General features: G+C 43.2%; 2 long non-coding RNA genes across 2 annotated transcripts in view; one reads left to right on the plus strand and one right to left on the minus strand.

Annotated features, from left to right (window-relative positions):
* The window catches only part of LOC116508510, a 58,802-nt gene extending 50,777 nt beyond the window's left edge, over positions 1–8,025 (plus strand). Inside the window, exon 3 of the long non-coding RNA XR_004255353.1 lies at positions 7,912–8,025. This is a non-coding gene — a long non-coding RNA (uncharacterized LOC116508510). The remainder of the gene's footprint in view (positions 1–7,911) is intronic.
* Positions 1–24,912, minus strand: LOC116508509. The gene is made up of 3 exons (XR_004255352.1): positions 24,824–24,912; positions 462–559; positions 1–334 (listed from the first exon to the last, which is right to left on the minus strand). It is a non-coding gene; the product is annotated as an uncharacterized LOC116508509 (long non-coding RNA).
* Positions 24,913–26,193: the final 1,281 nt, after the last annotated feature.

The raw sequence follows: 26,193 nt of genomic DNA on the forward strand, positions 1-26,193 counted from the left end.
ACCTTCTCCTCTTTTAATACCTCTAAAGATTTTAATTGTAATACCCCCCTTTCCGAGGTAAATGTGCATTATTATCTCGTCCTGCCAGATGACCCATCAGCCATGGTAACAAAGATCTGTGTATAAGGAAGAGAACCAGTATGAATACATTGCTGTTCATGCCAGACCACAGGTTTTGGTGTTCATTTTCACATGTTCATATTCAAATTCTGAATGTCATTTCATCAAAGCAGTTTTAATTCAGGCAAATGCCCTAGGCAGGTATGAAGCAGAGCCAGCAGCAGACAAAGTCCTTTTGCATTTATTATTGCATAACGATCTTGCAATTTTCTTTCTGTGGGTATAAAAATGAAATCTGGGTAAGAAAATCAGCTGTTGAATCAGCATCAAAAGAAAAGTAAAGTTTACCTAACAAACATTACTATAAAATAAAAGAGGAGGTGAAACCTCGGTTATCTTACCTTGGACGTTAGCATGCCTCCCAGCATACTTCTCTCGGCTGATTGCCTATTTCTAAAGAAGTTTCAGCCTCAGTCCATTAAGGCTATGCTTGCAAGTCCTTTGAATAAAGTTAAACACAACAATGACATCAATCATAGACTTAATTGGAAATACTTCTAATATTATGTACAATCTCTTTTTTTAATTTTTTTTTTTAAATCCAGAGTCCATAACCATATACTTTGAATTGGGAACCAGTAGCAAACTTCTTAAGGGACACTGTGCTTCAGTGGCTCAGACGCTGAGCTTGTCGATCAGAAGGTAGGCAGTTCGGCGGTTTGAATCCCTAGTGCCATGTAATGGAGTGAGCTCCTGTTACTTGTCCCAGTTTCTGCCAACCCAGCAGTTCGAAAGCACATAAAAATGCAAGTAGAAAAATAGGAACCACCTTTGGTGGGAAGGTAACAGTGTTCTGTGCACCTTCGGTGTTTAATCATGCTGAACACATGACCACAGAGATGTCTTCAGACAGCACTGGCTCTTCGGCTTTGAAACGGAGATGAGCACCACCCCTTAGAGTTGGGAATGACTAGTACATATGTGCAAGGGGAACCTTTACCTTTACCTTAATAGTAAACTTCTTACAAGGGTACCCTGGCTGACTGGTCTGTCATCAAATGGCAAGTTGACTCTGATCTATTTTTTCTTCCTAATTATGAATGTTCCATGCACCTAAAGCAATGTTTCTCAACCTTGATGATTTTAAGATCCATGGACATCAACTCCCAGAATTCAAAAATGGGAGCAGCATTACCTGGGAACAAGAGATATGAAAAGATTGTATACAGATGTGATTTGATTTCTCAAGAAGTAGTGAATAAGCAACTCATGACAAGCACTAATTTATACCTGTATTTAAATAACGATCAGGCATACTGAGTCAAATTTGTACAGCATAGTATCTTTTAAAATATATTTTACATACGGGAATCCAAAGATAGAATCATGGAGTTGGAAATGACTTAAGAGGTCATCAAGCCAACCCTCCTGCACACTGCATGATTCAGTATACCATCCCTGATAGCCTTACCTTCTGGAGCAAAGAAGAATAAGTCTAAACCTTCTACAATGAGACTGTCCTACAGATATTTGAAGACAATTATGAAGTTACTTTTGATAAGATGGGTGGCTATATAAATCAGATGCTACCTGTGTTTCTCCAAAAATATGACCCACTCAGAAAGTAAGTCCTAGCTTGATTTTGAAACGTAGCCCAATATAAGCTCTAACCGCACCAAATAAGCCCTAATTAGGACCCTACCCACTCCAGGGTGCACAGGTAAACATTAAGCTAGGATGGGGATGGGGGATGGAGCAGCCCTACTACTTACCTTCGGATAGTTGTAGTCAGGCCTCACACCCCACGGCCCATTTCTTTTCCTGCAGCTGGTAAGTCTTTCCTGAAGGCCTCTGTAGCCAATAACAGAACTCCAGATTGATCTGGAGCTATTATTGGCTGCAGAGGCCTTCAGGAAGGCCTTGCTGGCCTTGCTGGAGGAAGAAGTTCCTGAAGTCCCCTGATAGTGAAAAAAAAAGTCAAGGGCAATGTGCACAAGTGAGGTGAGTCAGTGGACGACATTCCCACCCTGAAAATAAGACCTGTTGCCTTTTTTGGTGGAAAAAAATAAAAGACAGGTTCGTATTTTCGGGGAAACATGGTATTAGAAACCTCTCCTAACTTTGTGTCATTTGCAACTTTGGTAAGCATTCCTTCAACTTTATACTCTATATCATTGATAAAAATATTGAACAGTAATCAGGTCCAGGACAGAGAACCCACTTGAGATGTTTCTCCAGGTAGATTTTACACTACTTATAACCAGGGGTGAAATACTCTGAAGTCTGCTACAGGTTTGCTGGGCATGCACACACACAACACAGGTGCTAAGGATTTCCTGCTGGTGAATATAAATCATGCAGCACAGCTGATTGTTGAACAGCTGATCGTCGGAACTTTTTAAAAACCATTTTTTTTACTATCTATTCAGGTGAACCAGTTGTTCAAAAATGCTTGAAAAAGTTTTAGAAAAGTTCTGATGATCAGCTGTGCGACAATCAGCTGTGCTGCACAATCATCAGCACTTTTTTTTTACTTTTTAAAGCATTTTTCTACTACTGGTTCTCCAGAACTGGTAGCTTAAAAATGCTGTAAAAAGTTTTTTTAAAAAAAGTTCCAACGATCAGCTGTGTGACAATCAGCTGTACCATGTGATTTCTAGCAAATATAAATCACATAGCACAGCTGACTACTGGTTCAGATGAACTGGTAGCATTTTTTTTACTACGACTTCAGGCAAACCGGCCCGAACTGGTACAATTTCACCCCTGCTTATAACTACCCTTTGAGTATCATCCTTGAGGCAATTGTGAAATTGTCCAATCTATATTTGACTATTGTCTTAATAGGGATTACATGAGAGACTTTGTCAAAAGCTTTGATAAAGCAAAGGTATTCTATTAGTTACAAGGTGGTTATTATGTGTAGGTAACCTACAGTTAAATTTCAATCAAAGACTGGTGTCTATGGAGGTTCTCAGTCATCCAGGTCATAGTTGTCCAAAGTTATTTTTTCAAGAGGCAACTGGGTTTTCAGTTGTCTCTTGAAAAAGCACCTCTGGGACATCTGAGATTGGTGGAAATATAATAATTCAAATCCTAAGCAAGGGTCTAAGAATTATTATTATCACTGAAATGCATATACCACCTTAAAAAAACCCTCTGAATATTTGAAACCTAAGCATAAAGAATTAGATGTGAAAGGCAAGTTTAGGAAACAAGGTTCTGAATTACTTACAGAAAGACATGCAAAGACAGTTCTGTATGTGTGAGCCTTTCAGAAAATGGAAATAGTACAAATGATGCTTTCTACCCCCAAAAAAGATAGCAATAGCAATTGAACTTAGACTTACATACCACTTCATAGGGCTTTATAGCACTCTTTAAGCAGTTTACAGTGTCAGCATATTGCCACCAATAATCTGGGTTCTCATTTTACTGATTTTGGAAGGATGAAAGGATTAGTCAATCTTGAGTCAGGATCAAACTCTTGGCTGTGGACAGAGTTTGCCTACAATACTGCATTTTAACCAGTCACCGCAGCTCACAAGAAAGGATATTGTATCTCTTAAATGATGGGGAGGGGAATTATACGGGAGAAGACATTTCTTGAAAAGTAAAAGAAGTTGATTAAAGTGACTGAACTGCATGAGGATGTTCCTCACTTTTTCCTCTGTTTGTAAACATAGTTTGCATTTGTGAAGGCATCTGGGTGCTTGGCTGGATTTCAGCAGATTCAATTCTTCCATTTTCATGCAACAGCCTTTTGCCAAAATCAATTCACCGTATTACATTTTTGGCTTCTTTTGATCTCTTTTTTACCCAACCCCCACAAACACCTTTTACAGTTCACTCTCATTCCAGAAAAACTAAAATGCTTCAATTCTAGCCAGAAATGGATTTTAAACTTCTTTTTGGAAAGAGCTTTGAAGCTTTTTGGCAGCATTCCTCCTTCTTCCCTGCCCCACAGCCAACCCTTTAATGTCTGCAGTCAACAAGTGAGAATGTTCAGGGCAGGAACTCTTAGAAAATATCCATCATATCTCTGAATGGCTCATCTGCATCCATTCAAGGCAGCCTGGCCTCTGTAGAGATTTACCTAAGTTTTTTCCATTTACTTGATGTTCCATATTAATAAAATTACTACAAAGAAACACTATCAATACTAGAAATTCCCTGCAAGGGAATCTATAAATTTGTATTTGTATTTGTATTTATTGGGATTTATAGGCCGCCCTTTTCCCTGAGGGGACTCAGGGCGGCTTACATTCGTAGGGAAAGGGGAAGTGCAATATAAAACAAAAACAGTATGTGACAAAAATAAACAGTAAAAAACACAACTTTCATTCAACACTCGGGCGGGGTGAATTAGAAACTTATCCCCAGGCCTGGCAAGATAGCCAGGTCTTGAGGGCTGTGCGGAAGGTCTGGACGGTGATGAGGGTGCGAATCTCAACGGGGAGGTCGTTCCACAGGGTCGGAGCTGCTACTGAAAAGGCTCTCCTCCGCGTAGTCGCCAGTCGGCATTGACTGGCGGATGGGATTCGGAGGAGGCCCAATCTGTGTGATCTAATTGGTCGGAGGGAGGTAATCGGCAGGAGGCGGTCTCTCAAGTACCCAGATCCACTACCATGGAGGGCTTTAAAGATGGTGAGTAATACCCTGAAGCGCACCCAATAACACACAATAGGATTCCCTATGCCACCAGGCTTCAAATTTTGGCCTTGGACAATCTTGAACTGTGCCGCCTATGATATGATCTAAGCACAGTGTACAAAATTATCTGTTACAATGTCTAAATGAAGAGCCTTGGAGGGGCTTGCAGAGTGCTCCTGGAGGGTGGGGGGCAAAAACGAGCAAAAAATGACTCGCTTTTTACAAAAATGGGCCCGTTTTTTTTGTCAAAAAAATTGCATCCATAACCTTACAGAGGCTTATAGAGTGCTGCTGCGGGCTGGGGGGCAAAAAACGGTCCATTTTTTGCTCATTTCTGCCGTCCCCAGCACCCAGGAGCTCTCTGAAAGCCTCCATAAGGGTGTGCATGGTTCTTTTTGGTGAAGGGGCGGGGCTTCAGGAGGCAAAAAATGTTGTATTTGGTGTATAAGACCCACACAGATTTTCAGCCCCTTTTTTGAGGAAAAAAGGTGCATCTTATACTCCAAAAAATACGGTGCATCGTCTAATCCTCACAGTTTCAACCTTAAACTGTCTACCGTGGACCTCACCCCATTCCTAAGAGGTCCGTAAAGGGGGCATGCATAAATGCACCAGCGTGTCTACCATTGCTGTCCTACTGTACCCATTTATTTCTTTCATTCATGTCCAAAATTATGTGCTACAACGTCCTACCTGTCAATGACTACTTCAGCTTCAACCGCAATAATACAGGAGCACACAATAGATAAAAACAAGGTAAACCATACCAAACTCAATTGCAGAAAATATGACTTCAGCAACAGAGTGGTCAATGCCTGGAATGCACTACCTGACTCTGATGTTAAATCATCAAACCCCCATAACTTTAACCTTAAACTATCTATTGTGAACCTCACAACATTCCTAAGAGGTCAGTAGGGGCGTGCATAAACACACCAGCGTGCTTTCCATCCCTGTCCCCATTTCCTGTGTTCTTATTCATGTTTATTCTTATTCCTGTTATCTTGTAAATGAGTGACAAACTAAATAAATAAATAAATAAAAATATTTTATTTCATCTGGGAAGTGAATCAACAAGTTCACAGGGCATATCAAATGCTTAGAATATCTGAAACCATCAAATTGCAGCATTTGGTAGAATTTATTTACTTATTGAAACATTATTTATGTATTTAACCAAGTAAGTAGATAAAGTATTCTCTCCCCCCCCCCCCCAAATAATTGATGGGGTGAAAATGTTAATTAACTGAGAAGAACTAAGAATTGTGTGGGTAGGCTTAGTCTCTGTAATGGTTGGTGCTTGTTTCATTTTGCAATTTAGTGTTGAGTGAGGGAGGTTATAAAGAGAAAAGAATAATTGGGGCTGGAGCTGAAGGTGATAGGTTGCACTATAAAAGGGAACTTAAATTCTTGAAGAATTGAGGAAGAGGAGATAATTAAGGGGTCAGTGAAAAATGAAAGGATTGACCTGCAGTAGGTCTGAGAGAAGCTAGGATAACTTGGTAAATAAAATGCTATCTGCAACACTACCTGCAAAGTGCACTTAACCATAGTTTCAAGTGGGAAACTGTGACCATCCTAGACTAAGCCAAGTTAAAAAAGTGCTAGAGAATTTCTGGAAGCCTGGCACTCTGAAAAATTGATAAGACATCAATAGACACATAGACATAAACATACTGTACTGTGCAAAAGAGACAGTCAACAAACCAAAAAGCTTTGTTGGGACAAAAATGATAAGTATTATTATTATTACTACATTTATATATGTGTTATGCAAGCTAACATACAATTACACAAATATAACTTAAATTAATATAAAATGTCTTTTTTAACCTTGAACTTCATTCCCTTCGTTTTTTCCTCTGATATTGCTATTTGGAGGAAACTAGTAGTTGCACAGACTTTGGAGCTTTGTTTGCTTGTAGATATTTCATTACTTGACTAGTTAACATCATCTTGGTGAGTGAGTGTGGGGTTTGCTCCCTGTTTATATATAGTAGCTTGCCTTGCCAATGTTGGTGGAAGCTTGCTTTTCTTGATTAGAGCACTGCCTTCTGTTTTACTGTTTGTCTGTTGTTAATCCCTGTTTATCTGGATATTGGCTGCTGGAAATGATGTGGGGTTTTTTGTATTTTTATTTCCTTCTTGGCTTTTTTATTATCTCTGTTGATCAGTATGTAAATGTGGCTTCTTTTTATTCATTGCTGATGTGCATACACAAGGCTTGATTTATATCTTTATATTTATATTTATATAAATTATATTTATATTCTTTATATTTATATTTATATCTTTATATTTCTCTTTTTTCAGGAATTTTCTGAAACTTGAGGTAAATTTTCTTTGGGAAGAGGTAAACATTGAATAGCCTCTCTGTAAAATTAAAATACTTGGATCCTATATGCTGGGGGTCTCCAAACTTGGCCACTTTTAAGACTTATGGCCTCAGCTCCCAGAATTCCTCAGCCAGCTTTGCTTTGGTGGCTAAGAAATTCTGGGAGTTGAAGTCCACAAGTCTTAAAGTGGCCAAGTTTGGAGACTTTTGTAATATGCCTTCAGGAGAATCTTTTATCATAAATGCATTATGTAATTCTCTTCTTTCAACTTTATTATGGAGCCAGTTTGGGCTAATAGTTATGGCATCAGGCTAGAATCCAGGAGACTGAGAGTTCTATTCCCTTCTTAGGCATGAAAACCAGTCAGTTACTTTCAGCCCAATTCATCTGACAGGGTTGTTGTAGGGAAAATAGGAGGAAAGAGTATATTTCTGCCTTGAATTATTGATATAAAAATAAAAAAGTGGCATTAAAAATTTAATAACAAAAAATTGAATATTAAGCTCTTCTTCACGTTTTTTTTTCCTGGGCAAAGAGACACACATTTTGCATGCATATACCCCAATTTCGGTTCTTGACATTTCCATGTAGGATAGAAATCCTGGTAATACATTTGTGTTCCACAGGGGGAAATCTGTTCTGTCTTCAAGATTTGATTGTTTCTCAAGCCTCATGCATGGAACTACATATCAACAGACTTAGCAGAGTCTAGTGTGACATAGAAAGAAAGTCTGAAGGAATCTCTCCCTCATTTGTTAGATTGCTTCCTTTCTCTTTGCATAGAGAATAGTGCATTGCCGATAGTCTTACTGAACAATTAGTGAGGAGGAATTGGATAGTGATGTGTATTTCTTTCCTTCAGGTCAGGGGTGCCAAACCTGTGTCGTCACAATGGCATCATGTGGCACAGAGGTGAGTTCCTACCAGTTCGCACCTATTCGGTAGAACCGCTTCGTCAAATCTACCGAACCGGTTAGAAGAGGTTCCACCAGTGGACCCAGAAAGCAGGCCACACCAACAGAAGAGGTTCCAAAACTTTTTGAAACCCACCACTGATGTGGCGTATCGGGACTTTTTCCTCCTTCGTTAAACTGGGTGTGGGTGTGGCCAGTGCATGACACATCTGGCCTGTGGGCTGAGAGTTTGATACCCCTGCTTTAGATGCATGTAACCTTAACTTTATATTTTACTTGGGTCGTACTTTGTTTAGCCCTGTCCTCTGTGGAATTTCTATGTAAAGTAGGATAATCTTTTTCTTCCCCTCTCATCATTCCCCAAACCATGAAAAACAGATATTCCTTAACTTTGTGATGGTGTCCTCACTACTAGATGTAAACGATTATTTCTAAACCTCTGTTCTCATTTTGGCAGAACTAGTAAATGCATTCCAAGCACCAGATTTTGAACTCTAGTAAGATGAGACTATAAAAAAAAAGAATTTGAGTGATGGTGATTTAGTTCGAAGCAGACCTATAGGGGAGGGTGCTTCATATTTGCTGGTTGTGCAGGAGTCCTCCCACTGCCATCTCTTTGAAGTTCCCTGAATGTCAAAAGGCATAAGGTCCTATTTTGACTTATTGTATCCTTCAATATCCTTCAATATTTTTTATTATCATCCTAGCTTTTTTTTTTTTTTTTAGTATTCCTGAATATTCTTTGATTGCTGTTTCATTATATTATTGTGTTATTTTCTTATAATGCTGTGGAATAAAGCCTTAAACACTCACATTGTATGGTCATTGCCCCTGAATCGAAAAGAGCTTGTAACCTATCCCTGTTGGGCAGTAGCACCTTCCTCTGAGCACATAAGAGCAATAGAGGAAACCCAACCTCTTCATTCACTGGGAGTTAATTGTATGCTCTGCATTAAAAGAAAGGCAACTTTATTCTCTATAGGTATATCAGTTGAAGAATATATACAAGTGGCATAGAAATCACTCTATTGATTAAATGATTAAAAGTGTTCCAGACATGGGATGGGACTTTATGTGAGAGACTCTAGGGATACTTCGGATAGAATTCACTGACTGACTTTGTCTCGGCCTTGGACTGTTCCCCATCATTGCTCCAGATAATATTAAGTCAGACAAAGTAGTGAAATGCAATCCCAGTCAGTGAATCAGAGAAGAAAGAGCCAAAGCTTTCCTTAAATGGCAAGGAAGAAAGCAAAAAGAAGAGAAGCAGTTGGGGGAAGGTGTCTTTCTACTAATAAAAGGATATGAAGAACTATAGGCAGTTACATACTTAAAGTTAAACAAAATTAATGTATTTAACAGAGAGCCTCTGTCTAGTTTATAAAGAATTAATAGATTAGACATGGAACAAAAGGTTTCCCCCTCTCTTATTTTTATTCTAGTGCAGTTGTCTCCAGCCAGCATTGTAGCATTTGCAATCCACACAGGTATTAGTTACTGAGAATGAGGAACACTGGTCTATGGGCAAGCCTTTGGTTACTAGCATGCAAGGTGAATATTTTTGAAATATTTATTAATTTGCAATACATTTTCATTTTTTGTGGAGGTAGGACATTCAACAGAATCAGCATCCAGAGCAAAGTTACTCTTCCTATAAAAGTCAAATGAATATTTATTGGACAAGAATATGCACATTGTCTCCTAATCCAAAGAGAGAATTCACTATTTTCTAACAGAGAAGTAGAGCTGCTTCTGATCTCCAAATGACTGCTCCCATTTATATAAATGCAAGACATTCCTGAACAACATTATTTCCAGTTTCCAGTTCCCTAAAAACCAGATCAAAGCTGATCTGTAATTGTATTCATGTTTGCTAATCCTGAAATTCAGAGAAGCCCATGTACTAAATAGTGCCTTTCCTCTTGGGGATCAATAGCAACGTTCCTGATCATACACTAGTTCACATCCTGGAGCAACAAAAAGCTCCAAAGCCACCATTAACACAAAACATCACACACACACACACACACACACACAAATATTGCAGCCATTCCCAGTGTGCCTCCTATTCATGCTTCCAGAACAAATTGCATTTATTTTATCATTTGCAAAATCATCATTGTTTTCTGAGCCTATGCTATTAAAGGGAGGATGCGAAGCAACTATTTTCTATTACATTTAAAAGTTTACTAAAAGGATAAAATGTCAGCAATTTTGCAAATTCAGTTGATGTTTTTCTTAGAATTGGTAATGTGTTATATATTTCTGGAGTGGAAGAGATATCTTTTAAATAAGGCTAACGTCCAGGAACAGGATGCCAAAAATTGTCTGTAAGAGGATAGTGATAGACTGTACTAGTATAAAAAACAACATTATTACATATCCTATTCTATACAAAATGGGGGAGGAAAAACTATTTAGCATCTCCCCAACCATCCTTGAACAGTGCCCAAGGGGAAAAAAATCCGGAACCTTTGAACACCAACTCTTCCCTGTCAAAGAGAAAAAGGAAATAAAATTCTTGTCAATTTTATCTCTTTTCACAAGAACAATTGCAAGCACCTGAAAATGGGCAAAACAGTCCAAGTTGATTTTATTTTGAAGAGAGCAATAGCACAGTGGTATTTTGTTTGGCTTCATGGAATCTATTTCTCTATCTTCACATTCCCCGCAAAAGGACTTGTGGAGCCATTATGTCACATTTTCTCTTTGAGGATTGGTGAACAGAAAACTATGGCAGTTGAAATCTGTGAAGTGGGAGAAGCAAGAGCTGGGGCTAATGGGAAAACATGGCCACAATCCTGAAGAATTCCATTGATTATCCACCCACCCACCCACCCATCCTATAATTCAGGCTACACTACAGCTGAGCCAGAAATAAATTGGGCCAGCTAATAAACACAGAAAATGTCACGATATCACAGATCACCAGAGCTGATTCTTAAGCAGTGAAAGACCCCTTTTGAATTTTCTGAAATAATTGTTGGGAATAAAACATTATTTCATGCTGCTGTGCAGTACAAGAAGCTAAATGGCATTCATCAAGAGCTAGCTTCTGTAATTGGCTCCCTGGATGCAAATGACTCACTGTAGAATAGTATTTTCTTCTCCATATTCCAGAGATTATCCCATACAATTAATGGATGATATCCCAAATTGAAATTGAGGTGGGGGGTAGTGGCTGATTAAAGATCATTCAAGCAAGCATTAAGGGTTATTTTATCGACAACTCTAGACTACATGTCTAGGTTCTAGACCAGGACTGTCAAACTTGTGGGCTGCGGGCCAGATGCATCATGCACTGGCCACACCCACACCTAGTTTAGTGAAGGGGGAAAAATCTCGATACATCATGTGACACCACTCTGATAATATGAGTTTGACACCCCTGCTCCTTCAAAAACGCTGAAGTTAGATTGCCACTACTTTCTTGAGTCTCTTTCCACAAAACATGTTTGACTAACTGTAGTGGTAATTGGGCATTAATTATTCAGAGATATGTAGGAGTTTTCCCAAGATATACAAAGATATGTTGATAATCTGGATTTCCCCATTCTTCTTTGAATAGTCCCTGGGGCAAAACTGGGAGTTTTGCAAACCAGTTCCTCCCCATTTCCTTTCCAGTTGTCTCATTAGCTCCCCCCTCATCTCCTTGCTACTCCAGTTCTAATATTCTTTAATATATTTACTATTTTGAACTTTTGAAATTAATTTTAATGTGCTGTTAGTTAGATAACAAAATGCTGTTAACTTTATGGCCTGAAAGAGAAGTAATGTTACTACTGAGAAGGCCCTAATTTTAGTACCATCTCTGTATTTCGGAAAATGGTGAAGGCCTCAAACAGACACTTGATCAAAATGTCAAAAGGAAGGTTTTGGGTTTTTTTTCTTTAAATAATCTCTAGTATTCAGCAAGAAAGAGATTGGAGGTTTGGGGCAGGCAATGAGATAATGAAAAAGAACAGTATATGGAATATGAAACCAGGAAATTAGGTTAATTAATATACAATGTACACTAGAGCCCCCTTTATTTCAGAATCATGACTCTCTCTCTCTCTCTCTCTCTCTCTCTCTCTCTCTCACTCACTCTCTTTCTCTCTCTCTCTCACACACACACATTTTTAATGTGCATTAAGCCTTTTTTTGAACAAGTAAATAGTATTCCCAAGTATTTTGAACATTGTTAGTTAGATATTTTTGCATTTGGCCAGAGATCACTTATATTGTTTATTGTCCAGAGTGCAGTAGGAAAGAGGTTCTCTAAGATAGGCATTGCTGACATATAACTTTCTTTAAAAAAACAAATCCAAACAATATTTGCTAAGACATGTTTGCCTGAAAAACTAAGGAACGGATCTCCCCTTTCTGCACATGATGACTCCTTTGTTTTCTATTGTTATGTCTTCCTTCTTCTCAAACCGTATTGAATCAGTACAGGAAGATGATCTGTTTTTATATTGCAACTTTTTTTCAACTTCTAAACTGTCCCATTCCCCTTTAGAAATTTGTAATTTTCCTTATTATGGCTGTTGCGCACGCAGTCAGATATTTAGACAGGATTTGATAGTTTTATAGTCTTTTTTGTTGCATAATCACCCAGATGTTTAGACTAGATTTGTCATTTCAATCCACCTATCAAGTCCTTCACCAAGACCTGGTACAGGGAGATGTTGCTTTAAGGCAGGGATGTCCAAACTTGGGAACTTTAAGACTTATGGACTTCAAGCCACTCGGTCTTGTCGGGATTGAGTGCAAGCTTGTTCGTTCCCATCCAGGCCCTAACAGCCTCCAGGCACTGGCACAAGTTTGGACACCCCTGCTTTAAGGTTTAAAGACACAGTCGCTCAACTTCAATTTGCAAGTACTTTGTCATTTTTTCTTGCTGTTTATCTTCAATTCGTGCATCTCCAGGTATTGCAATGTCAATTAACCATACTTTTTTCTTTTCAACTATTGTTATGTCAGGTGTGTTGTGGGCCAAGTGCCTGTCAGTCTGGATTCTGAAGTCCCACAAGATCTTGACTTTCTCATTCTCTAAAACCTTCTGAACCTGATGGTCCCAGTTGTTTTTTGCTGTACTCAAATTCAAACTTTTGGCACAATTTCCAGTGAATTATCTCAGCAACGTGGTCATGGCGTTGTAGGTAGTCAGTTTGTGAAATTTTGCTGCACCCACTGATCAAGTGGTCAACTGTTTTTTCTTTCTCATTACAGAGGCAACATTTGCTCTTGATGGTAACACGTTGAATTTTTGCCTTCATGCAATTTGTGGCTAAGGCTTGTTCTTGAGCTGCCAAAATAAAGCCTTGTTTCTTTTTTCAGTGCTCCTGATCTTAACCAGTTCCAAGTTAGCTTTTGGTTAGCTTTGCCTTCAATACTTTTCAAGTATTGGCTATGCATAGCTTTGTTTTTCCAATTTTCAGCTCGCTTCTCAATTACTTCTTTCTTATATTCAGTTTTTGACTTAGTTGTCTTTAAAAGGCCTCCTTTATTTACTTCCTTAATCATTGGTTCTTCACTTTTCTGGATGTAATCATTCAAGCTGTGTTTTTCTTCTTCCACAGTTTGTTTTACTTGTAACCACCCTCAACCACCCTCTGCTCTTGGTAGATATCAACATCACTTTTAGGGTGCAAAGCATGATTCATTGTCATAAGCTTCCTTGTTTTTCTGTCCAAATTGTCCAACTCCATCTGGGTTCAGTCAGTTATTCCTGCAGAGTATAGAATCACAGGTATAGCCCAGGTATTTATGGCTTTTATGATGTTTCTTCCATTCAATTTGGATTTTAATATCTTGCGAATTCGTCGAATGTACTTGGCTGAAGTTAATTCCTTGACTTTATTATGCATTAAATCAGAGGCCTCTAATATCCCCAAGTACTTGTAGCCTTCTTCTGGTTTTACTGCGTTTATCATTTCTTCATTCTCAAGTTCTATTCCATCATCTTCTACGACCTTGCCTGCTTTGGTTGCCATTGTTGCACATTTGTCAATTCCAAACTGCATACCAATGTCTTGGTTAAATTCTGGTGTGCTTTCAATTAATAAATTCAGTTCAGCTTTTGTTTTACCAAACAGTTTCAAATCATCCATGTACACCAAGTGTGAAATTTTCAGTCCTTTCTTTGCAAGTTCGTATCCATAGTTCATCTTCTTCAAAATGATTGTCAGTGGTAGCATTGAAAGTATAAAAAGTAAGGGTGAAAGGGAATCACCCTGGAAAATGCCTCATTTAATTTCAACTTCACCCAGTACTTCTTCATTAGCTATAAACTTAGTTTTCCAGAGGTTCATTGAAGTTTCCATGAATTTTTGTATCTTACTGCTGATGCCAAAGATTTTCAGGTATTTCTTGATCCAGCTATGCGGAACTGAATCAAATGCTTTCTTATAGTCTATCCAAACCATGAACAGCTTGGTTCGTCTTTTCTTTGAATTCTTTAGGATTAGTTTGTCAATTAGCAGTTGGTCCTTTGTTCCTCTTGAATTTTTGCAGCATCTTTTCTGTTCTATAGGAAGCAAGTTATTTCTTTCCAAGTATCCATAAATTTGGTTTGCAATGATACCAGTAAGGAGCTTGTATGTTGTTGGCAAACAGGTGATTGACCTATAGTTTCCAGGATACTTTCTTTTTTCTTTATATTTTTGGATCAAAAATGTCCTTCCAGTTGTCATCCATTCATCATTTTCAGGTGTTTTTAAGATCTGGTTCATTTGGGCTGCCAATCTTTTGTGCACATTTGTAAGTGCCTTCAACCCGAAGCCATGTAACTCATCTGGTCCAGGTGCACTCCAGTTCTTCACTTTTCTTGACTGTCTTTGCACCATTTCTTTTGTTATTTTCACATCTTCCATTTTATGCACTTTAATAGAATTCTAAATTTATGTAATCCATTTTGCATTTCTGTTGTGCTTCTTGTTGTTTTCCCACAAATTCTTCCAGAATTTCAGAGCTTTCTCTTTATCAGGCTTTTAATTTGTTGTTACTCCATCTCCACTTTCTAAGCTCTTATAAAACTGGTGCTGATTTTTCTGAACTGTGAGTTTTCCTTGAATTGAGTTACTCGGTTTTCATATCTTTTAATCTTTTCAGCAACGGCAACAACCCTCTGCTTCAGCTCTTCAATTATTATCGCAATCTCTTTATTCTCCAAATCGTATTTTGCTTCCAGGCTGCTTTTGACCATATTTGAATGGGTTGTAGAGCAAATTTTGTCTGGCCCTTCACCTAAGACCTGTCTGATATGGTTGTACCTGTTCAGCATATCCCTTAGGATAATTAGAGCGCACAAGCCCCTCCAACCACCACAAGGAAAAGCTCCTTGGAGGGGTTTTTGTTGTTGTTGTTATTGTTGTTGCTGGAGGGGATGAGTGGCTGCGGCGGCCTCGGAGCAGCCACACGGAAGAAAGGACGGGCGGGAGGGCGGGAGGCATCCACGCAGAGCCGGAGCCATCAGGAGGTGCAGGAGGCCGCCTGGCGCCTGGCCGGAGCCCGCAGGGCTCCTACTGCTCTCTTTTATGACTCCCCACCTGGATTTATAGCGAGTGGAATATCATGAACTGAAGAAATTTACACTCTGGATTTTGCCTTCTCAATTTTCCCCCCTACTTTTTTTCCTTTTTTAAAAAAAGCTTTTTTTTAATGATAACATTTTGATTTTTTTTCCTTTTTAAACTTTTTTGAAATAAAAATTGAGCCACCTCATCTCGTGAGAAGATGGGGAGGAAAAAGATCCAGATCCAGAGGATTACGGATAAAAGGAACCGGCAGTGCCAAATCCAGCCTTGCAGGGCCCCTCGACGGAAGGAGACAACGGAAAACGGTGAAGACGCGGGCGGGGATTTAGTGCCCCTCCAACTAGCGCCCACCCACCCCTCTCTTTAGCTGCTTCAGCCACCCCAGACTCTGGACTTTCTGGACCCCTTTTTTGCACCTTTCCGGACTTGCAGGAGAGAAGAGAGAACAAGGAACTCTCCCTCCTGCACCATTATTTGTTTCTAGCTTTTCAAACTTGTGCGAACCGCTTGGGCGGAACTAAGATCTGTGTTAATCCTGTTGGTGGAGTGTGTCTTGTGTGAATGAAGATGAACCAACTGACTTTTAAATTAACCAATTTTATATTATTGTATTATTGTATTTTGTATGTTTTAATGATTACAGTGGGGTATGTATAAGGAGAGTGCTTGTGTGGTATACATGAGAGGACTGAGAGCGCGGCCTGAAGCCCTCTCCACTGAGTGCAGAAGCAGAAGTGGATGGGGGCCCAGACCCGCCTCTCGTCCTAGAATGAATGGTATGTGCAGCCTGCCTGGAAGAATGGGGGCCATGGGAGAGGGGGAAGGGTCTATGGGGATGGGGGCGGGTTGGAGCATCTCAGTTACGACTAGGAGGGGCAGGTATGATGGGAGCTGCAGGGCTAGCCATTACCGGGGGAAGGAGGGCTCGCTATGTCACAGCGATCCCTTGTTCCGGCCCTGCAAACTCAACTCAAGGACCTGGTGATGAGAAGTCAGGGCCCTGGTCTCAGGTTGATGCTGCTAAATGCCAGGTCTGTGATTCATAAAGCTTCTCTTGTCCGGGACTTAATATTAGACGAGGGGGCAGACCTGGCATGTATTACTGAAACCTGGCTGGGCCATGAGGGAGGAGTTCACCTCTCAGAAATGTGCCCAGAAGGGTTCTAGGTGCTCCACCAAATCAGAGAAGGGGTGGGGGAGTGGCAGTTACCATCCAAAGGTCATTAGTCCCTTAAGGATCCCTGCTCCAGAGACTGTGGGGTGTGAGTCTCTGCTCTTGAAGTTGGACCTAGGGGTTCAAGTGGGCTTGTTTTTGACGTACCTACCTCCCAGCTGCGTCACAACAGCCCTGCCTGCGCTCCTAGAGACAGTAGCCGGGTTGGCGGTTGAGTTCCCCAGACTGATAGTACTGGGGGACTTCAACCTGCCATCTCTAGGCGAATGCTCTGATGGGGCTCAGGAGTTCATGGCTTCCATGACAACCATGGACTTGACCCAGGTAATTCAGGGTCCGACTCATAGAGCGGGACACACGCTCAACCTCGTATTTCTCTCGGGGCAGTGTAGACGTGATCTTGAATTAAGGGGAATTGAGATCTCGCCCTTGTCATGGTCAGATCACTCCGTGCTGAGGCTTGACTTTGGGAAGCTACTCCCCCATTGCAGGGAGGTGGAACCGATTAAATGGTTCCACCCCAGGCGCCTGATGGACCTGCTCGGATTTCAGAAGGAGCTTGGAGAGATACCTGACTCCCTTGCCCACAATCTGACAGAGTCCTTAGTCGCCGCCTGGAATACAGCGGTGACTGAGGCGCTGGATCGGATTCTGCCTTTGCAGCCTCTCCACGGCAGTGGATCCAGGAGGGCACCTTGGTTTACCGAGGAACTCCGGGAGATGAAGCGCCAAAAGAGATGCCTAGAGTGACGCTGGAGGGCTAGCAACTCCGAATCCGACCGAACACTATTAAGAGCCTTCATTAGGACTTATTTAGTGGCGATACGGGCGGCAAAATGTGCACATTTTTCCGCTCTTATTGTGTCCGCAGAATCTTGCCCAGCCGCCCTGTTTAGGATAACCCGCTCCCTCTTGAAGGGTGAGGACGCGGGGGAACCCTTACAGGGAAGGGCTGAGGAGTTTCCTCAGTTTCTGTCGGACAAAATCACTCAGATTCGGGCAGACCTTGACTCCACTTGGACAGTACTAGCGGAGATGCCGAGGGAGGGTCTTGATCAGATTTCCTGGAATGAGTTCCAGCTTGTCACCCCTGAGGAAGTGGACAAGGCCATGGGAGCAATGAGTGCCTCCACCTGTTTACTGGACCCAGGTCTCTCCTGGCTGGTCTCGACCAGCAGGGAGATAACACGAGGCTGGCTCCAGATGATTACGAATGCATCTTTGCAGGAGAGATCTTTTCCGCAACCTTTGAAGGAAGCGGTGGTGAGACCCCTCCTCAAGAAGCCTTCTCTGGACCCAGCTATTCTTAAGAACTATCGTCCGGTCTCCAACCTCCCCTTTTTGGGGAAGGTTGTTGAGAAGGTGGTGGCCCTTCAACTCCGACGGACCTTGGATGAAGCAGATTATCTAGATTCCTTTCAGTCTGGTTTCAGGCCTGGATACTGCACCGAAACCGCTTTGGTTGCACTGACTGATGATCTCTGGCGGGCCAGGGATAGAGGACATTCCTCTATCCTGGTGCTACTTGACCTCTCAGCGGCCTTCAATACCATCGACCATGGTATTCTTCTGTGACGGCTGGAAGAGGTGGGAGTGGGAGGCACCGTTTTACGGTGGTTCTCCTCTTACCTCTCCGACAGGTCGCAGTCGGTGTTGGTTGGAGGGCAAAGGTCAAAGGTCCCTTAAATATGGTGTGCCGCAGGGTTCGGTCTTGTCCCCCCTCCTTTTTAATATCTACATGAAACCACTGGGTGAGATCATTCGTCGGCATGGGATTAAATACCACCAATATGCAGACGATACACAATTGTATCTCTCTGCCCCGTGCCAGCTCAGCGTAGCGGTGGACGTGATGTGCCAGTGCCTGGAAGCTGTCAGGATCTGGATGAGAGTGAACAAATTTGCACTCAATCCTGACAAGACCAAGTGGCTTTGGATGCTGCCCCCCAAGGACAGCCCAGATAGTCCATCCCTAATCCTGGGGGGTGAAAATTTACACCTCTCAGAGAGGGTCCGCAACTTGGGGGTCCTCCTGGATCCACAGATGACATTATTTATTTATTTATTTATTTATTTATTTATTTATTTATTTATTTATTTATTTATTTATTATTCTTGTATGCCGCCCACTCCCGGAGGACTCCGGGCGGCTCACAAAAGACAAGGGAAAGGGGGAAAAATGAGACAAAGACAACATATTAAAAACAAAACCAACATTCACAATTTCCGTGGAGGTAAATGCTTCTCAGCCCCCGCCCCCAGCCTGCTGGAACAGCCAGGACTTGGTGGCTTTGCGGAAGGCTGGGAGGGTATTAAGGGTCTGGATCTCAACAGGGAGCTCGTTCCAGAGGGCCGGAACTGCAACAGAGAAGGCTCTCCCCCGGGGACTCGCCAGCCGACATTGGCTGGCAGATGGAATCCAGAGGAGACCTAACCTGTGCGATCTAATTGGTCTGAGAGAGGTAATCGGCAGGAGGCGGTCTCTCAGGTACCCAGGTCCGATGCCATGTAGGGCTTTATAGGTAGCGACCAGCACCTTGAAGCAGATTCGGAGACTAATAGGTAGCCAGTGCAGCTCGCGGAGGATAGGTGTAACGTGGGTGTACCTTGGTGCACCCACAATCGCTCGCGCGGCTGCATTCTGGACTAATTGGAGTCTTCGAACACTCTTCAAGGGCAGCCCCATGTAGAGCGCATTACAATAATCCAGTCTTGAGGTCACAAGGGCGTGAATGACTGTCTGAAGGGCCTCCCGATCCAGGTAGGGTCGCAATTGGTGCCCCAGGCGGACCTGGGCAAAGGTCCCCCTGGTCACAGCCGACAGATGGTGTTCTAAAGTCAGCTGTGGGTCCAGGAGGACTCCCAAATTGAGAACCCTCTCTGAGGGGCGTATAATTTCACCCCCCAGCCTGAGAGATGGAACAGTTAGCCAATCTTTGGGAGGGAACATCAGAAGCCACTCGGTCTTGTCTGGATTGAGTGCCAACTTGTTTGCTCCCATCCAGACTCTAACAGCCTCCAGGCACTGGCACATCACTTTTACTGCTTCGCTGAGTTGGCAGACAGATAGAGCTGCGTATCGTCTGCATATTGGTGATACTTAATCCCGTGCCGGCGTATGATCTCACCCAGCGGCTTCATGTAGATGTTAAATAGGAGGGGGGACAGGACCGAACCCTGCAGCACCCCATACTTGAGGGGCCTTGTGGTCGATCTCTGCCCTCCAACCAACACCAACTGTGACCTGTCCGAGGTAGGAGAACCACCGCAAAACGGTGCCTCCCACCCCCACCTCTCGCAACCGTCGCAGAAGGATACCATGGTCGATGGTATCGAAGGCCGCTGAGAGGTCAAGAAGCATAAGGATAGAGGGGTGACCCCTATCCCTGGCCCGCCAGAGATCATCGATCAGCGCGACCAAAGCAGTTTCTGTGCTGTAACCAGGCCTGAAACCCGACTGAAAAGAGTCTAGATAATCGGCTTCATCCAAGAACCATCGGAGTTGCGAGGCCACCACTTTCTCAACAACCTTCCCTACAAAGGGAAGGTTGGAGACTGGACGATAGTTGCTCAAAATGGCTGGGTCCAGAGACGGTTTCTTCAGGAGGGGTCTCACCACCGCATCCTTTAGGAGGAGTGGAAAGATTCCCTCCTGGAGAGAGGTGTTCACAATCGTCTGGATCCAGCCACGTGTCACCTCCCTGCTGGTCGAGATCAGCCAGGAGGGACACGGGTCCAGTATACAAGTGGAGGCACTCACTGCTCCCATGGCCTTGTCCACTTCATCAGGAGAAGCCCGTTGAAACTCAATCCATAAAGCATGCTCAAGACCCTCCCCCGGTACCTCGGCTGGTATTGTGCAATTGGAGTCCAGCTCTGTCCTAATCCGAGCGACTTTATCCATCAAATACTGAACAAATTCCTCAGCTCTACCCTGTAGAGGGTCACCCGCATCCCTCCCTTTCAAGAGGGAGCGGGTTATTCTAAACAAGGCGGCTGGGTGCGATTCGGCAGATACAATAAGGGCAGCAAAATGTGAACATTTCACCGCCCGTATTGCCACGAGATAGGCTCTAATAAAGGCTCTCATCAGTGCTCGGTCTGACTCAGATTTACTGGCCCTCCAGCGGCACTCTAGGCGTCTCTTTTGGCGCTTCATCTCCTGGAGTTCCTCGGTAAACCAAGGAGCCCTCCTGGATCTGCCGCCTCGGAGAGGTCGCAAAGGCGCAATCCGGTTTAGAGCCCCCGTCGCCGCTGTATTCCAAGCAGCGACTAAGGACTCCACCGGATTGTGGACGATAGTGTCAGGTATGTCTCCAAGCGCCGTCTGAAACCCCATTGGGTCCATCAGGCGCCTGGGGCAGAACCACCTAATCGGTTCCCCCTCCCTACAGTGGGGGATTGGCTTCCGAAAGTCAAGCCTCAGCAGGAAGTGATCGGACCATGACAAGGGCAAGGTTTTAATGCCCTTCAAGTCTAGATCACATCTCCACTGCTCCGAAAGAAATACAAGGTCAAGTGTGTGATCCGCTGAATGAGTCGAACCTCGAATTACTTGGGTCAAGTCCATGGCTGTCATGGAAGCCATGAACTCCTGCGCCCCATCAGAACGTTCACTGAATGTAGGCAGGTTGAAATCCCCCAGAACCATAAGCCTGGGGAACTCCACCGCCAACTCGGCTACTGACTTGAGGAGCGAGGGGAGGGCTGTTGCAACGCTGTTGGGAGGTAGGTACGTTAGCAACAGACCCACTTGACCACCAAGGTCCAGCTTCATCAACAGGGACTCACACCCGACAAACTCCGGAGCAGGGATCCTACGAGGAACTAAAGACCCTCGGACGATGACAGCCACTCCCCCACCCCTTCCTTGAGGTCGTGGCTGATGAAGCACCCAAAAACCTTCTGGGCACATTTCAGTGAGGGGGACTCCTCCCTCTGGGCCCAGCCAGGTCCCAGTAATACATGCCAGGTCTGCCCCCTCGTCTAAAGTTAGGTCCCGGACAAGGGGAGCTTTGTGAACCACAGACTTGGCATTTAGCAACAACAGCCTGAGACCAGGGCCCTGACAATTCTCGCCACCTGGCCCTGGAGTGGAACTAACAGGGCTGGAAGGAGGGATCTCTGTGATGTAGCAAACCCTCCTTCCCAGGTAATAGCCAGCCCTGAAGTTCCCATCATACCTGCCCCTCCTCATAGTGACCGTGATGCTCCGGCCCTCCCCCGCTACCGTAGACCCCATAACCCCTCCCACAGCTCCTGCACCATCCAGCAGGCAATCCTTAACACTCATTCTGGGACGGGAAGTAAGTCTGGGCCCCTACCACTTCTGCAGTGGCACTCAGTGGAGGAGACACCAGGCAATACTCTCAACCCACTCATACACACGCAGCCACTCACCCATGCAGTCCCCACGAAATAAGTTAAACACATAAAATACAACAGTATGAATTTAAAAAAAGTGGGTGCAAACATCAACCAAGCATACCATTCACACTACATTCCTAAAAAGTTCGCGGACCACTGCGCTAGTGCGATGTAAGACAATGGTGTGCAGATGGAGGGCGAGCTGCTCCGCTCTTCTCCCCTCCTCTGAATCCTAGAAGAGCTTCCCAGGCCACAAGTCCAAAGTCAGTAGCATATAGAGTGGCTGTAAGCGGAGAGGGCACGGGATAAGGGTCCGGTATTGGTAAACAGTAGCTTTCCAGTCCTAAACCCTCTGGATCCAACAAGCAATTTATGGCCCCTGTGTCGGGGAGTAGTTCTTCTCCTTCCCCAAAGATTGAGCAGGGTCCAGAATCCGGGGGGGGGGGGGGAAGAGTCTGTGGGGCCAACGTCTGGGACTGGCCCGAGCTGCTCCAGAAGCAAAGGGCGCCAATTCCTACAGAGCCAAGTCCTGACCCCTATGGTTGCCATCATCTACCACTCCTAGCCCTATTCCAACCTTAATTATCCTACTACTGAACCTAATCCTAACCTAAAGCTAATCCTAATTCTAAGCCTAAACCAAAAACTAACACCAACCCAAACTAAGCTCACCCACTCTAACCCTACACCAGCCTAATCCTAATCCTAACCCAAGTGTAGCCTAGCCCTAGCCCCCACACTAACTCTACCCCAAACCCTAGTCACGACCCCAACCCCGGTCTCCACTAGCCCTGCCCCAAGGCCGAGAGCACCCACAGATGGTACAGTCTCCAGTACTTATGCCTAAACTATATCCTAAATCTATATCTAACCTATGCCTAAACTATCTATATCTATAAACCTAAACCTAAACCTATACCTATATATCTAACTAAATCTATCTAATTAACTGGAGCTATGGCAGGAAGCAAACAGTCTGAGAGAGGGCAGATAGAATGACCAGAGCAGATGGCCCCAGCTGAGGCGAAGGAGAGTCAGTGCTGGGTAGGGAGATGGTAAGGCTCGCCGGTAATGGAGGGACAGGACTGGTATCCGAAAGGCTGCGATGGAAAAAAAAGGAGGGGGAGGCGTCCAGCCTCTCACAGACTCAGCAATGGACGATGTCAGCACGGCGCCATCTTCTCCGCTCCGAGCAGCACGATCCCTCAGGATCGCCGGAACCCGACAGGGGCGCAGGGGCGCAGGGGCGAAGGGGCGAGAGGAGAGGGGCGAGAGGAGAGGCAGGAAAGGGCGAGCAGGCATTGGGGGGTGGGGGGGTACGGCCACGGCGGCAGTACGCGCAGCCAGCCGCCGAATCCGCCGATCCCACAGACTCCGTTCCAAATGGTCTCAATCGAACAGATCTCCCAATCCCCCCTGCTCACTGCTCACCACATAGATGAAATCAAAAAACAGAGTTCAACTCCAGTTGGAAAGGCAGCCGCTCAGATAGAATCAAAGGCAAGCGTCCAAGATTTAAATGCAGCATTCAACAGAGTGGTGCCGCCATCTCTCCTCTGCGCCACGCAGCAGTTCCAGTTCCAGTTCTCGGCAGATCCACAGCTAGGAAAGCGACCGGAGACAGCTGATGTTCAAATGCCAGTCCCCACTCGATCCGCGAAATACAGCCCTTCCAGGACCTTATGTCAAAGTTGTCATGGACTCCGGAGGCTCTTCTAAGATCTTCTTTCGTCTCTCCAGCTTCTATCGAGCGAGAATCCAGGCAGCCATTAGAACATCACTTGTCGGCCATGACCAGGGGGATTTTTGCCCAGGTTCGCCTGGTGCACCAGTTGCGACCCTTTTTGGATCAGGAGGCACTTCAAACGGTCACTCATGCCCTCATCACCTCAAGACTTGACTACTGTAATGCGCTCTACATGGGGCTGCCCCTGAAAAGTGTTCGGAGACTACAACTAGTCCAGAATGCAGCCGCGTGAGCGATACTGGGTGTACCAAAATACACCCACGTTACACCTATCTTCCGCGAGCTGCACTGGCTTCCTATCGGTCTCCGAACGCGATTCAAGGTGCTGGTTATTACCTTTAAAGCCCTACATGGCCTAGGACCTGGATACCTGCGAGACCACCTACTGCCGCATACCTCCCAATGGCCGATAAGATCGCACAGGGTGGGCCTTCTCCAGCTGCCGTCAGCCAGACAATGTTGGCTGGCGGCCCCCCGGGGGAGGGCCTTCTCTGTAGCCGCTCCGACCCTATGGAATGAACTACCCCCAGAGATCCGGACTCTACCCACTCTCATGGCCTTCCAAAAGGCTATCAAAACCTGGCTCTTCCGGCAGGACAGGGGCTGTTTACCTCATGACTGAGGTCCAGCCCCAACCAGATTGGGTGCATGAGGTGGTTTTAATTTGTTTCCTCTGTTTTTTTTTTATTCGTTTTTTTTAATTTACTTTCTGTAAGCCGCCCAGAGTCCTTCGGGATTGGGCGGCCTATAAATCTATTAAATACAAATACAAATATTATTATTATTATTATTAGTAGTAGTAGTATTTTCATCGCACAGTCAGCCAGATGTTTATAACTGGATTTGGCATCCAATATTATATGTCCCTCAACCAGAGGTGGTACTCAGCAGGTTCTTACTGGTCCAGGCGAACCGGTAGTGGTGGCTGCTGGGGGGGGGGTCTGCCCACCCGCTCCGATGTAATGCACGACCTTCTGTGTATTCGCTGACATTTCCGAACCAGTAGCAAAGGTAAATGAATCCCACCACTGCTCTCAATGCATATGTCTTACCTGGCACAAGCTCTCCCACTCTTCCGAAGAAAAGATACCATTGTCCTTGCAGCAAAGATAAAAGGAAATTCTGTTCCAAGTAAAGTATTTCCATCTAAAATAAAGTGAAAAGGTACGCTCATCGTACTTGTATTTTACTTATGAACCTTTCATTTTTGAGACAACTTCATTTAGTTTTACCATATTTCTTAGTCCAACAACCAATTTCAGTGAGTTACTTGCTTCAGTGAAATAATTCAGTTAAATCGACCAATCATTCAAATCAATTTAGCACTGGTTCATCAAGATGTAATCTACCTACACATAAAATATAGATTTCATATTGTTATACCTCCATTATATCATTTTTGTCTATACATGTGTACATATATTTCTTTTATACATGATACCAATGTGGAAATGTTGCGAATATGATAATTGTATTAAAAAACTAAAAAAACTGTTCAATAAAAATGAAAATATTTTAAAAAATATAGATTTTAATAATATAAAATCATATCCTATTCACCGGAACAAAACTGATCATTAAGACCTCAAAGCAGGACATGAAGTGAAGTCTTTCAATTATAGTCTCCTGCTATGAAATTTGTACCACCATGCATCTTATTTTAGGTCTTTTGTGAAACAATTTTTTTTTTAATATAGCATTTCTTTACTTTTTTGGATATTTTGTTACTTTACAAGTTGTCAACTTAAGTGCTATAGATGGTTATTCTTTATTTTATTATTAATATTCTCATAATAATAGTTTCCAAACCATCTCTGGATTTGTTTTGTAGCAGCAATGTAGTATACACATTTTAATGCATATAGCGAACAGCATCTTGGAAGTTTCGTATAATTGGTTTATTATCTGAAAACAAACATTATCTCATGTTTGAACAACTGCTGGAAATAACATTAAACCTGAAAAATTGGTACATTTTAAGCAATCAGAATTGATTAATGGCTATTTAAATCTATGCATTATGTGACGTTGAAATCATTCCATTGATAATGTCAACAGGATTGGAAACATGTCTGAAGAAAATGATTTCTAGATTTTAATACATGAATGAAGGCATGTTATTTTTTTAAAAATGTTCATTTTGAACCCAGAGCTTGACATTTATACTAGATTCAACTTGATTAAAAAGTTTCCTCAGCATAATCTACCTCATAGAGTAGTTGGGAGGATAAAATGGGGCAGGTAGAACTTTGCATACTTCTTCTGTACCTTGAGCTCTCCAAAACAAAAGTGAAATATCTAAAAACAAAGTATTCTCCTCCCCTTTTGTTTTTCCTTGAGCATTCTGAATGAGAGGTACTTTAGGCATATCACTGACAACCAATTACAGGCATATTTTATTTTCTTTTAACTTCAGAAACAG

The sequence above is a fragment of the Thamnophis elegans genome, chromosome 4 (genome assembly GCF_009769535.1).
Source record: "Thamnophis elegans isolate rThaEle1 chromosome 4, rThaEle1.pri, whole genome shotgun sequence".
Classification (NCBI taxonomy): domain Eukaryota; kingdom Metazoa; phylum Chordata; class Lepidosauria; order Squamata; family Colubridae; genus Thamnophis; species Thamnophis elegans.